This window comes from Mustela nivalis, assembly GCF_964662115.1.
Source record: "Mustela nivalis genome assembly, chromosome: 7".
NCBI classification, from domain to species: domain Eukaryota; kingdom Metazoa; phylum Chordata; class Mammalia; order Carnivora; family Mustelidae; genus Mustela; species Mustela nivalis.
The window spans coordinates 31168967-31183807 of record NC_139026.1 but is presented as its reverse complement, the minus strand read 5'-3'; positions in this window follow the sequence as shown (position 1 = coordinate 31183807).

The following is a 14841-nucleotide window of genomic DNA, read 5'->3' as shown; positions in this document are numbered from 1 at the left end:
GCCTCCACAATAAAGAAGTATTAGGTCTCCAGTGTTTATAATACTGAGGTTGAGAAATCCTGCCCTCTAACTTTGTAGTTCTCTATTGGATTCCTCAACAGATGAGGAAGAATGGGAGACTCCCAGTGGAGTCTGAAAGGGTCTAGAAATCGGAAGAGAACTGGAGATGTACACCCCAGACACTGCGGGCCAGGGCACCACATCACTGGCCACATGGGCTGCGGTGCTCCCAGCTCCTACTGGGCCACCCAAGCCCAGAGCTGGTAAAAACTGCCTCCATCCCAGGAGCAACTGGTAGTTTTCTGTGATCTTGGTAGGGCTGGAACAGGGGATTTGGCAAGACAGTCAAACTCCTCAGGTGATTCTATAATCTAGATCTATTATTAGCCAGGGGAGAGAGCCACTGACTCAGGGAGAACCTACTGAATCTTATGTTAATAGCTTCCCAATCGTCTATATATTACACAAATATAAACAGATACAAAGACACATATTTTATTTCATTACATTGTTCATTAAAACATAGGATTGAATCAAATCTAATTTTTTTTGGTGACTTGATTTTTCATTATCATCGTACCACAGAAATTCCTCTAGGTCTTTTAAACAATAATTATAGCTATATTGCAGATACTCGGGTGTCTCAGGTTTCCAGATTTGTGGCACTTTAAATAATGAAAACAAACATTATACATATAACCTTCTGTACCAATGCTTTTACTTCTTTGCCATGTGTACTGAAGTAACTTAAAGGCTATGTTTATTTTTTATGTTGGTAGATACTGTCAAAGTATCTTCCAAGTGGTCTGTAGTATTTGACATCCTTGGCAGCACTAAATTTTGATATGCATGCATTTATTTGGGCCAATGTGACAGGGAAAATTTGATATACCACAGTTGCCTTATTTTTTGCTTTCCTGATGTATATTTGGTTATTTCAGTTTTCTTTTTTGTGAATTTCTTCTTTTTTTCTTTTGACCATTTTCATGTTGGAGTGGGTGTTGTTTTTTCTTACTAATTTGTAAAAGGCATCTCTATAGTTGGAACATTAATTCATAGATGAGCATATATATTGCAAATATTTCCTTCTTTTTATCACTTGCTTATGATGTCTTTTGCCATAAAAATGTTTAATCTTTACTCCATTATATTTATATCTTCTGTTTTATAGATGCATGTTTGCAATTTTTAAGGATTGTGATCATATGAGCATTACAAGAAATATTTATTGTGAAATACATAAAACTACAAAGAAATACCATGAAGGAAGTAATAATTACAAATAATCACTCCCCAAAAGCATTTGCTATATCATGTCCCATATAAATATGTGAAGATAAATATATATATGCATTTATTTTTAAGGTAAAATGCTCTATGCTTTTGAAGAAAAACAAAATTGGACTTCATGTTTTATCAGCGTGCATTTTATTCTTTTAATGTGTTATGATCCTTTACCTATGTCATTAAATGTTTATCAATGCAATCCATCAACATGCTATTGACCTTATGAATATTACATCATTGACTTAAAAACACAGAACTAAAGCTCATGAGGAAGATTTCTAATATTCCATCACTTTAGAAATATGAAACTATCATTCCTATAGCAAAAAGTTTTGGCATGTTCATGTTTGTCTTCTTAGAATAAATCTTCTGAGTTATAGTTGTATTAAAGGTCAGGAGAACTCCTCTTAAGAGTTTATTTTTTTAGATAAGTTTCAAGTTTACAACAAAAATGGAAGTATTTATAGATTTTCATATACTCCCTGTTCCCATAAATGTATAGCTTCCCCAGTCATCAGTCTCATTCAGAAGGGCAACCTTTTTTTTTAACCAAGAATGAACCTATACATCATAACCATTCAAAGTTCATAGTTTACCTTAGGTTTCATCCTTACTATTGCATATTCTGTAGGTTTGGACAAATGAATAATGATGTAGAGCCATAATTATACCATGCAGAGTATTTTCACCACCCCAAAAATCATATGTGCTCTGCCTAGGTCTTAAAAAATTTTAAGAATTTGGTGCTTAACAAAAAACTTTCAGAGGGACACCTGGGTGGCTCAGTCAGTTAAGCATCCAACTCTTGATTTCTGCTCAGGTCATAAGCTCAGGGTCATGAGATCGAGCCCCACATCAGTCTCTATACTCAGTGGGGTATCTGCTTTTCTCTCTCTCTCTCTCTCTCTCTCTGCTCCTCCCTCTACTCATGCTCTCTCTAAAATAAATAAATAACTCTTAAAAACAAAAGAAAAGAAGATAAATAAATCTTAAAAAAAACTTTCAAAAAGTTACAGTGATATATACTGAAGCAACAAAAATGACATGCTCTTAGACCCACATATTTATTAATATTGGTTCAAGATAGTATCTTTCTATTATTATAGTAGTGAGCAAATAACAAATAAAACTTGGAGTTAAGCATAAAGAATTTTTCTTATTTAAAAAAAACTAGAAGGGAAAAAGGCATAGATCATGAATTAATGATGGCATTGCTGCTGTGATTGTTATCATTAATATGGAGACTAGAAAGGGAGCAAGGGAATAAAACCATGTTAAATATTTCATCATCATCATCTCAAAACTTATTGTTTTCCTATATTAATGAAGAAATAGAGTTCAAATGTTTTTCAAAATATCAAAAGGAAACACCAGGAAGTAAAAAAAACATAATATATGAATCTCAAGTCACTTGCAGAGAATATAATGTTCTAAATGATAGAAACTTCATTAAAAATCATTAAAAAAATTAGGATTATGGCTAGGAAGCACACAGGAAATATCAAATAAGTTTACAGAAGTGCGGACAAATTGGATTTAATAACTATGAATGTGTAAAATCCCTTATTAAGAAAAATGTCTTTATAATATATCTAAAAGATATCTCGCTATATTTCATCTCTCCCCATCCCTTGCTTTCCAATTTCCATAACAAATGCAGAGATGTATTTTTAAATTGATTCAAAAAGATTTTTTTTAAAAGAATTAAAAGAAAAAGAGAGAGGGAGGAGAAAGAAAAAAGAAGTGGGGCTGGAAAGGGGAGAAAAGAGCACTGCGGAAGAAAAGAAATAGGGTAGGAGGCTCCCAGCTGCCCAACACCTGAGATTGAAAACATTGTACATGAACTGGAGAGAGGATGAAGCAGCTTACCATTTTATCTGATGACCGGTGGACTGCTCAATTCTTCTTCGGAAAAGCATACATGAGGCAATGTATCTCTCTAGGTCTTTTTCTATCACTCATTCAGATTGGTAGAACTTCCTTCCAAACCGAATTCCAAGAGACCTTGGTAAATTGTTTTATAGACCTGAAGTTCTTTAACATTTACTATTGTGTTTTTATCTTTCTTAGGAGGGGGGGAAAAAGATGGATGTAACAAATTGTGACTGTTAGCTATTTTTCTCAAGAAAGCTATGCCAAGATATGTGTACACTTTTCTCAGAAAGATAAATTTCACATAATTACAGTAAATGGAGCATGCAGTGCTTGCGAAGTTCCAGTAAGAAAACTTGGTTGAAAAATCCCATCAGCTTGCCTTTAGGGCTCAAACTGGAGGATGAGGAAACACCTAATCATTAAATCTGTTTTAATTAGGTAATGAAGTTATAATTGGATTCTCCCTGGGAGAGGTTATAAAATCTAACATATTCCTTCCACTTTAGAAAGTAAGCAGTCTGTAAGCAAAATCCTCTCACTAGTTTCCCATAAAATGTGAAAGATCCAGTTAGCAAAGTATTTTGAAATTGTCCATTGTGTAAGAAGAGAACCAAACCCAACCCAGTAAGATTGGGACCTCATGAGATTTTATGGAACTGAGCTATTCAGCTCATATTCATGACATCTGTTTGGAGCTACAGGGAAGAGCATTCAAAATGAAGGAAAGAGAGAAAGAAAAAAAAAATGAAGTGAAGAGTATCTAAGAACTTCCTCTGTCACTTCCTTTCCTGCCCATTCTCCTCTCGTCTTGGAAAACAAAGGTGCTGCCCCTCCGGAGGGCTAATGGGAGCAAGAGAGAGATTTACACAAATTCCTGGGCAATGAAACATCCTTGGTATTTTGGATATTTCCACTGTTTTGGTTTCACATCTCTTTTGATGCAAGATACGGAACAAAGGTGAGGAATAGTAACTTAGAGTTTGTAGCCTTTCCCCTCAGTTTTATCACAGAGAATTCATGAGACATGAAAAGCCTCTTGAGGTTGCTTCCAGCATTTTAGAGATCACCTGAGTGGCATGCAGAAGTAAATCAAAAAGCCTGACAGTAGGAGACATCTCTTCTGTATTTTTAATAGAACAGAGACTGGGATTGGGAAGGTTAGGGGCCATACATGATTAAAGATTCTTGGTTGATGTTGGTGATCAAGAAGATGACTATTTAAAACGTGAATTTATAAGAGACACCTCCACATTTCAGCTTTAAAATTATAAAGAATCCTGACCCAGAAAGAAAAAAAGAAAAGATAAATTCAATATTTTAGATGTAGATTATATGGGAGGGTGAATATATGCAGCTAAAAAGAGAAGGGGAAAAAAAAAGTCCTAGCTATCCAGAATCTGTCTCTCCCTTCAGGAAGAGCTAATAGAGGGAAGGCTAAACACAATACAAATTAAAATTCTATGCTTATACACATCTTATGTTATCACTTTCAACCATGAGTAACTCTGTTTAATATGTGTGAGTTAATCTTTCTGTTTTTACAGATAAGGACTCGCAATTTCTGAAATAGGGCAGGGACCTTGAAACTGAGTTGAACAAATGTATAAATTAATTAAGGTAAAATTAGTGCTCTGAGGTTCAGAGACTCAAAAAACTATTGTCCATGTGGAAAAGTCACCTTCTAAATATACAATTAAAAATCATTAATTCCAACATGAAACTTTCATTGACAAACGAGTAGGAAAAGTCTTTTTCAAACTTTATTTTGAAGGTTGAATGTGTGATTTACTAGGAATAGTTACATGTCTGTGGAAAAGGAAAACATTTTAATATTCATTGATTCCAAGATGGGTTCTAACCAAGTAAAACCCAAATACTGTTAAGAATTAGAACTGAATGTTTAGGCATAATTCTATTTTGTTTTTGTTTCTCCCCTACCAAAAAAATTTAACTTTTTGAGCTTCCAACTAGAAATTGGTAGCATGTCAAAATTAGGTAAATTTTCTATGGCAAGCCCCTTTTTTATTAATTGGAAATAATATAGCCTCCTCAATTCAGAATAAACTTAGTTCAGATATTTTTTTCCATGCTTTCCTTTACCCTCAATTTCTAGAAATCTTAAGGGTTAAATGGCACAGCAGTTGGGGTGGGGAGTGAGATAAGGCTGGTTCTGGTCCCATATCTTTGTCTATACTGTTCCATCCTACCACCTACTATAAAACTATCTGTATCCCTAATGCCTTATAATGGAAAAATGGATACAAATCAATGGGAAAATTGCCAATCAAGAATAAAAGTACAGGTGTAGTTAATAATATAGCATATGAGAAAGTATCAAAATTAGTGAGAAAATGATTATGTGATAATATGTTAAGATATTTCATTGGTTATTTGGAAAATAAATCACATTTTACCTACACCATATATCAAACACAAAATAAATTGTGAATTGAATAAGTTATTTTAAATATATAATGCTGAACTATAAATTAAATATCTGAATGAAGATATTCTAACCTTAAAATACAAAATCCCATGAAGTCTTAATGAGCGTCACTCACATATAAGGCTAAGGGAAGCATGAAATTTACTGGGGAGGTTGCATGAAAGGGGGTGCAATGCCTTCCAGGTTAGTAGCAGATGTTAATGGCAGAGATGCATCGATTTGGCTCAAAGGATAAGGATCATGGATAAGAGGCAATTTAGTGAGATAACTTGCTTCCTTACTGAACTTCCAAAGAATCTGTTGGTCTGTAGTCAATGAACTGTGAATTAGATTATCTAGGGAACTACAGGCTGTTGAAGTAGACAGTTTCATGTCTCTTTCAAAATTGGGTAAGTGAAAGTTTACCGTACAGAAGGCACTTGCTACATTTACATAACTAGTCGTGGCAGAGCCACTGAAGATTTGAAACCAGGCTGCTAAAAGTCTTTCCCCCGACCCTCCCATGAGATGCCACATTTTGACAAATAATGAAGACACAGCAGTACAGCTAGAGACCTGATGACTAATTCAAATGTTTTTGTTCATATGCTCATTTGTTCTCCATTCAAAACAATTCTATACCATGTTTAGATATTACCACACTGTTTCTTTGTTTTTGGTTGTTTGTTTGTTTTTAACCATTGTTTTTAGCTCTTTATACGAGTTATCTCCTCTCTTTGGAGGGGAAAATTTTGAACTCTCTGAACTGCCTAAACATATTTTTTGTGGAGAGATGTACCAAGGATTTTGTCACAATGAACCAGTGGTATTAATATCATACTTAATTCTGCATTGCTTTAAAGAGGGTATTTAGTGAACATATTTGGACAAGGGTTAAGGTATAGATTTTTAAATCTGTTACATATTTAAGCTAAAGAGGATAATATCACCAAAGCAAAAGACGTAAGATAGAGCCTTGAAGAAGAACAACACTTATATGGATTTATCCAAATTTAATCCATGAATCATCCATGTAAAAATCATCTTGGTGCTTATAAAAGTGAGCTCCTTGGCTGGGAGGCAAAGCAACTAAAAAAGAATATTAGTCAGGTCCAGGATACTACATATTTTAAAGCTCTGCATTAGACTTTTCTTTTCATAAACTAGAATGTGAGAACCACTCTGGTACAGGATTGGTAAAGGAGGAAGAATCTATAATGAGGAACTTGAAGGAAGTGATCAGAACACTGACAGAAAAACTAGAACTAATTCAGAAGATAATCGTTTAATTTATTGAATCAAGAATTCAGATACTAGAGGGCACCTGGGTGGTGCAGTCAGTTAAGCACCAGACTCTTGTTTTCAGCTCAGGTCATGATCTCAGGGTCCCAAGATGGAGCCCAAGATGCACTCAGCATAGAGTCTGCTTAAGATTCTCTCTTCCTCTCCTATTCCCCCTCCTTCTCATTCTCTCTCTTTCTCTCTCTCACTCTAAATAAATGAATAAATCTTAAAAACACACACACACACACAAAGTATTTCAATACTAGAAATTTTAAAAAAGTGGAATTATAATCTCATATTAATATACTAAAATTCATAAAAAGTCAAAAACAAAAGAATAGGAAGTTAGATTGAGAGAATACAATAATAATAATAATAATAATAATACAAGTTGGATTGAGAGAATTTCCAACTTCTAGTCATGTTCTAATATGGAAAATAATGCAAGTGTACTGTTGGAATAAAAGAGGGAGAAAATTTTAGTTAATAATGGTCACCCTTTCTTGAAGAACCATAGTGCAGTTTATTAGATTATGAAGCAATTAACTATAAAGAGGAAAATATACAAATTGAATGGTGAATGGGTGCCTTCTTTGAAAGTTCTAAAAGGCCAAAAATGTATTTCTTGGCTTGAAATAACCCTGCCAGGAGTATTTTTACTACAGAAATAGGGAAATGCTACAAATCAGTTACCTCCTATGACCACCAAACAAATGGTAAACATCTGTCCCAAGTTAAAGGGAAATAGAAAAAAAAAATCAGAGAACAATACTGAGAGATCTGAATAGGGATGTTTTCTTAGGAGAGAACAAAATATTAAAGGATTAAGTACATAAAGTTTAGCTAAACAAAGCTTAAAGGGAAATATAATAATTATCTAGAAGTCTGTGTTAAACATCATAGAAAGAGAGGATTGCAGCATGGCTCCAGGTATAAAATAAGAGCTAAAGTGATTAATTATAGTGTGATTCATCAAAGCTTACAAGTGAAATATTTTTGCAATGTAAAAATTATTAAAAGTCTATGGTTGAAAAAAAAAGCCTATGGTTGCGATAATTTTTATAGGTATCAAAAAAGCCAGAAATATTTGCCTGTAATAAAAATAAAAGTGACTCCAAGAAATAAACAAGGAGAACTAATAAAACTTGGGTACAAAACTATTTTTCCATTCCATTAGTATTGTGATCATTATCATTGTTAATAATTGGCAAAATCTAAGGTATTTTTCTATAAGAAGAGAGTTATACTCATGTTATTCATATACATTTGGTATGATAATAAATAGAAGCCTGAAGGATATAGACATTTTATGTTGTTTAAATGTAAAAATTTCAATTATTTTTAATGTATGAGTTTTTAAATTTGAAAGTTGTAATAAGATATACATTCAGAAATTTCAAAGGAAAAAGAAAAGTCTATTCTATAACTATAATTAGTATAAAAAAAATGACTAATTACTGGAATACTTTCACACTGAAATTTCATGTATGTAGTAGCTTAGGTTGAATTATGTCCAAATCTTCTCACTTCTTAGAAGAGGCATATAATTTAAAAATAAAAAAAAATCCTATTTCAGGTTTAGTAGGGCCTATTTTGTATTCATTCTCATGCTTGAATTGCTATGACTATGTCAAAAGAATAGACATATTTAGGGCTGAATGAAATTTCTTTATAATGTTTTCCATGGACTGAGCTATTTCTTAGAACAATTGGGAACCATTAAGCAGCTATACCCAGAGGTTTTATAGGTCTTTTGTTGAAAGTTTAAAAATGTAATGTTACATAGGGGAGTATGATATGCCAATTTTTTTCTTATGAAAGTTCTTTGCATTTTAATATTGTATAAGTATTATGCATAATTTGGCTAGCTCACACTCAAGGCCATCACCTCTAAATAACTCTGACTTAAAAAAGAAAAAAGAAAAAGCTAAAGTACCATGCATTTGAGAATTTAAATCAGTTCAGCCTGAAGAGTATATCTATTTTAGCACAAGTTCTAGTATTATTACATTTCATAAGCTAGCCTTTATTTAAGATTTTGTTGTCCTTCTATTCTTTCCCGTAATAACCAGTTTCAATGAAGAGTGTATTATGGTGTATTATTAACCCATTTACTCTCGGACTTCCCTCCTACCTATCTTCCGCTCTGCCTCTTTAAGCTGTCAGTCCATTGTATTCAATGGAGCATCAGAAAATACCAGGTTCTTTCAGCAGCACAGCAGGTGCGCATTTATGAAGCATATCTGATATATTCAGCAACAGTCAACAGATTAATGTCACTGCTCACAGCCCTTGTTAGGAGAAAAGGGGAAACCGTCATATAAAAATAGAAGTGCTACTTCTTTCACACATTTAAAGAACATTTTAGACAATGTGATGAGACAGTCTCTCCAGACTCCTTAGCGACACCAGGTATTGGATTTTTCAGCTAATTCCTAGAACCATTTTGGCTTTAAATATATTAATCACTTGCTCATTTAATTTAAATTCAACTGGACTACAGATAATGGCAAAGATGAAGGGGACTAAAACGTAGATTTAAAAATACAAAGATTACTGTTCCAGTCTATTTATATGACTTTCTATAAATAGCCAAATGACTAATAAGCCAAATATCTTTCTAGCCAAATGAATTCTAAAATTGACCAATTCCTTTTTCCTTGCTTTGTAACAACAACAACAATAATAATAAATTAAGTAATAATATCCAGGAAATGAGAGTATTTTCTAATTTTTCAATCTTAGTTGTTTTCCAATTTTCTTCCCCTTTATTTTCCCATTTTTCATAGTAATAATTTTGTTTAAGCTTGACATATTGCTTCCTAGAGTAAAGATTACATTTCCCAAACTCCTTTTCAAGCCTTATGACTAATTTTTAGCCAATGGGATGCCAGCAGAAAAGTTTCAGGGCAGCTTCTGGAAACCCTTCCTTAAAGGAAACTCCATGTGTGTTCTCTGCCAATAATTTGTCATCCCCATCTCTAATATGGAATATGTAGGCTTTTATGTTGCACACAATAAAAAAGGTATGGTGTGTACAGTAGGGCTGAGCAAATAAGTAAATGAATAGATGACAGAGGAAGCCAGATTTCTTGCTGTCATAGAAAGAAGTTACAAATGAGCAAGAAAGGAAGTTTAGAATAAACATGTGTTATTGTATTAGAATCACAGACATGAAGAATAAACTCATATTTAGTTAACATATAAATATGCATGAATGCACATAAAAATGTATGTATATGTATATCCATATATGTGTATACACATAGAGGATAATTATAAATATCTGCTTATAAATGGGTTAATATATGTTCATATACTACCTAGTTCTGCCTATTGAGAGACTCTACAGTCACACCTCAGAAGCAACAACCACATCTTGCACCCATATATTGTTCTCTAAGTATCTTTTTTTTTTTAAAGATTTTATTTATTTATTTAACAGAGAGAGAGAGATCACAAGTAGGCAGAGAGGCAGGCAGACAGAGAGAGGAGGAAGCAGGCTCCCTGATGAGCAGAGAGCCCGATGTGGGACTCGATCCCAGGACCCTGAGATCATGACCTGAGCCAAAGGTAGAGGCAGAGGCTTTAACCCACTGAGCCACCCAGGCGCCCCTCTAAGTATCCTTTTCTGAATGATACCTATTAGAGAAATGGATTATTATAGAGTGGAGCCAAGGGAAATACAAGATTATTTTGGAGTATCTTGAAGTACCAGAATGCAAGGTGTCTTAAAAAACAAACAAACAGGGCGCCTGGGTGGCTCAGTGGGTTAAACCACTGCCTTCGGCTCAGGTCATGATCTCAGGGTCCTGGGATCGAGTCCCACATCGGGCTCTCTGCTCAGCAGGGAGCCTGCTTCCTCCTCTCTCTCTCTCTGCCTGCCTCTCTGCCTACTTGTGATGTCTCTCTGTCAAATAAATAAATAAAACCTTTAAAACAAACAAACAAACAAAACCCAGGAGGGTGTCATGTCAAAAAAAAATTGAAACGAACCTTAAATACCTCCTGGTAGTCAAAACTGTAATTATTCGAACAACAAAATGAATAATGTAGTATTGGATTATAACCCAAAGTATAAAATAAATATCAATGAGCTGCAGTGATATAAATAAATGACTGAATAAATAATTAAGTGGAAGAGAAGAGATACATTTTCCTTACTTCCTAGCAAACTTCCATTTAATATATGTCTATTCTCCCCACACCAGAAGGCAGAATTTAATGACTTCCCCTTATAGATGTGCTTGAAGATGTGACTATAAAGAATACTAAGATGTGATATAAAAAAGAAACATAAAAGGAAAACAAAGTAACTTTACTGTGAAGAAACTTGGCAAATACTATGACAGAAGTGGTTAATATCACCAACAATGTTATCTACCCACTTATACATCGTGATGAGAAAGGCACTCCACCTCTTGTATTCTTGCAAAACCCAATAACCCCACTTTAACACCCCTCACACAAAAACCCCACAAATAAACACCAACTGGGGAACCATCCACAGAATATCTGGTTAATATGCCTCAAACTATCAAGGTCATGGAAAATTTAGAAAGACTGATAAAGTCTCACACACCAAAGGAGACTGCAGTTATGACAAATAAATTTCATGTGGTACCCTGGATTGAACCTTAGGATAGAAAGATTCATTAATGAAAAACTAGTAAATTTAAATAAAGTCAGGATTTTAGCTAATAGTAATGTATTAATGTTGGTTTAATATATGGTAGTGTAAGATGTTAACAGTGTATTTATTATTATATATATTATCTTTAATATTTAATATTTAATATTTTTGTATTATCTTTATAATTTTATCTAAATCTAAACATACTCCAAAATTGAAAAAAAAATTATTTTAAAAAAGAATGGTAGGAAAAAAAAAAAAGAAACTTGGACTCTAACATCATGGACCCCTTATAGCCTTGACCCCTGACACTGAATTCTATAAAAGAGAATTAAACTTATAACTTATGTAAATGGATGCTACTTGGGGTCTTCCGGTATTCATAGCCAAACTTAAACTCATATCCACATAGTAAACAAAGATGAATATTACAAGAATATTACAAAAAGTAACAAAAAATTTTCCAGAAAATACAATGTGTTTTCATTTTTAACTGTTTACTTTCAGCAGCCCATCAAACCCTGCTTTCACTCTCTATAAAAACTTTCTAGTAATTAACTTTGTTCATTCTTGTTCATATGTTCAAATGAGTAATAAACTATAACTACATGTCAAATGCCTCTGTCTTTATTTTATAAAGGAAACATGGGAACTTGAAACATAGAAGTTTGAAAAGCTGAAGCTCTTCTTTTAGAACAATGCTTTAAAAATTAAACCTTAAATGATGTTGGATACTATAGTAGATTGATTTAACTTATGGTCCTAGTTAGTAGCTTTTTTGTCTCCAAACCCTCTGTTAGGTGACTTCATAAGCTCCTCACTTATGAGGAGGAGTTTAAGAGGTGGAGTTTTGTTTTATTGTGTTTTATTTTGTTTTACTTTGTTTTGTTGTTTCCTTCCTTTGTGATCCCTTGAATCTAAGCTGGACTTATTACTTATTTGGTTAATAAAATGTAGCAGAAGTGAAGGTACACCATTTCTGAGCCTAGGTTTCCAAGACCTTGTATACTACTATCTCCATGGAATTCTCATCTCAGCCATAAAACCAAGTCTGGACTAGCCCACAGGAGAATGAAAGAAAATATGGAGGAAAGCTGAAGTCCCAGCACACACACCCCAGAGATAGAGCTAATCCCTGCTAATACATAAGTGAGTCCACTCAATATCAGCAGAATCTGGCCTACATCATAATTGTCTGTCAACTAATAGGCTAATGAAAAATAATAAATTGTTTTAGTTTATTATGTTTTGAAGTGGTTTATGACCCAATGGTAGCTTATTAATACTGACTCTACTCTTTCATCTTTATTGCAAGTAAACCTCTTATCCAAATGATCCACTCGCAAAGCAGCCTAAGTCAAAGGATCACATGCAGAAATGAAAAGCATGATCTCAGGGTTGTGAGACTGAGCCCTGTGTCAAGTTCCATGCTCAGCAGAGGCCATTTGAAATTCTCTCTCTTCTGCCCCCACTGACCCTCCCTCTGCTCTCTCTAAATAAACAAATAAACAAAATTTTTAAAAAACAGATTCCTAGGGGCACGTGGGTGGCTCAGTCAGTTGTGTCTGCATTCAGGACATGAATCAAGCCTAGCTTCGGGCTCCCTGTTTAGTGGGGAGTCTGCTTCTCCCTCACCATCTGCTGATGTCTGTCTGTCAAATAAATAAATAAAATCTGGGTCGCCTAGGTGGCTCAGTGGGTTAAAGCCTCTGCCTTCGGCTCAAGTCATGATCCCAGGGTCCTTGGATCGAGCCCTGCATCGGGCTCTCTGATCAGCGAGGAACCTGCTTCCCCCACTCTCTCTCTGTGTTGCCTCTCTGCCTACTTGTGATCTCTGTCTGTTGAATAAATAAATAAAATCTTAAAAACAAAATAAAACAAAATATAAATAAAATCTTTTAAAAAAATCTTTAAAAAGGAGATTCTCCCCCTCCCTCTGCCCCTCCCCTCCATTTAAATGCCCATGCATGTGTCCACTATCTCTCTTTTTAAAAAAAAGAAAGAAAGAAAAAGAAATATAGATGGTCAACTGACACATGAAGAGCTAATCAGTATCACTTACCATCAAGGAAATGCAAACCAAAACTACAATGCAATGTCACCTCATACCTGTCAGAATGGCTAAAATCAACAATACAAGAACCAACAGGTGTTGGTAAGGATGTGGAGAAAGGTGAAACCCCTTCCACTGTAGGTGGGAATATAAATTGATGCAACCAATGTGGAAGACAGTATGGAGTTCCCTCAAAAAGTTAAAAATAGAACTACTGATGACCCAGCAATTGTACTACCAGGTATTTACCCAAAGAATACAAAAATACTACTTCAAAGGGATACATGCACCCCAATGTTTATAGTAGCATTATCTACAGTAGCCAAATTATGGAAATAGCTCACGTGTCCAGCAACTGATGAATGGATAATGAAGATGTAGTACATAAATAAAATGGAATATTAGTCATAAAAATGAAGTAAATCTTGCCATTCTCAATGACATGGAAGGAGCTAGAGAGGAATAATCTAAGCAAAAAAAGGCAGTCCAGAAAAGACAAAAATACCATATAGTCTCACTCATAGTGGAATTTAAGAAATAAAACAAAAGAGCAAAGGGGAAAGAAAGGAGAGAGAGAGAGAAGCAAAACAAGAAACAGACTCTTAACTAGAGAGAATAAACTGATGGTTACCGGAAGGGAGAAGGGTAGGGGTTGTGTGAAAGAATTGATGGACATTAAGGAGGGCATGTGTGATGAGTGCCACGTGCTGTATGAAGGGTTTAATCACTATATTGTACACCTGAAACTAATATTACACTGTATGTTAACTACCTGGAATTTTTTTTTAAACTTTTTAGAAAGACAAAATAAATTGCTACTATAAAACACACATGTCTTCCTACTCATATTTTCAATATATTTTGTCTACTTCAATTTTATTTATTTTTTATTTTTTTTAAGATTTTATTTATTTATTTGACAGAGAGAGAGAGCATACACAAGCAGGGGGAGCAGGAGAGAGAGAAGCAGGCTCATCACTGAGCGGGGAGCACAATGTGGGGCTCAGTCCCAGGATGCTGGGATCATGACCTGAGCTGAAGCCAGACACTTAACCGACTGAGCTACTGAGTCAATTTTAACTAAGCAACCAATTTATATTTATTCCTAAGTCAACTAGGTATCATTTAGAATTATTTTTAAATTTGCCTGTATTAAGGTGACTATAAAGAAAGCATTATAATACAACAGGGAAAAAAGTGTTAGGAATTAGAAGATGCCAGGTTCTCTTAGTAGAATCTATGTTCTAATTTTTTCCTTAAAAAGTCAATCTATTTTGTTTAGAT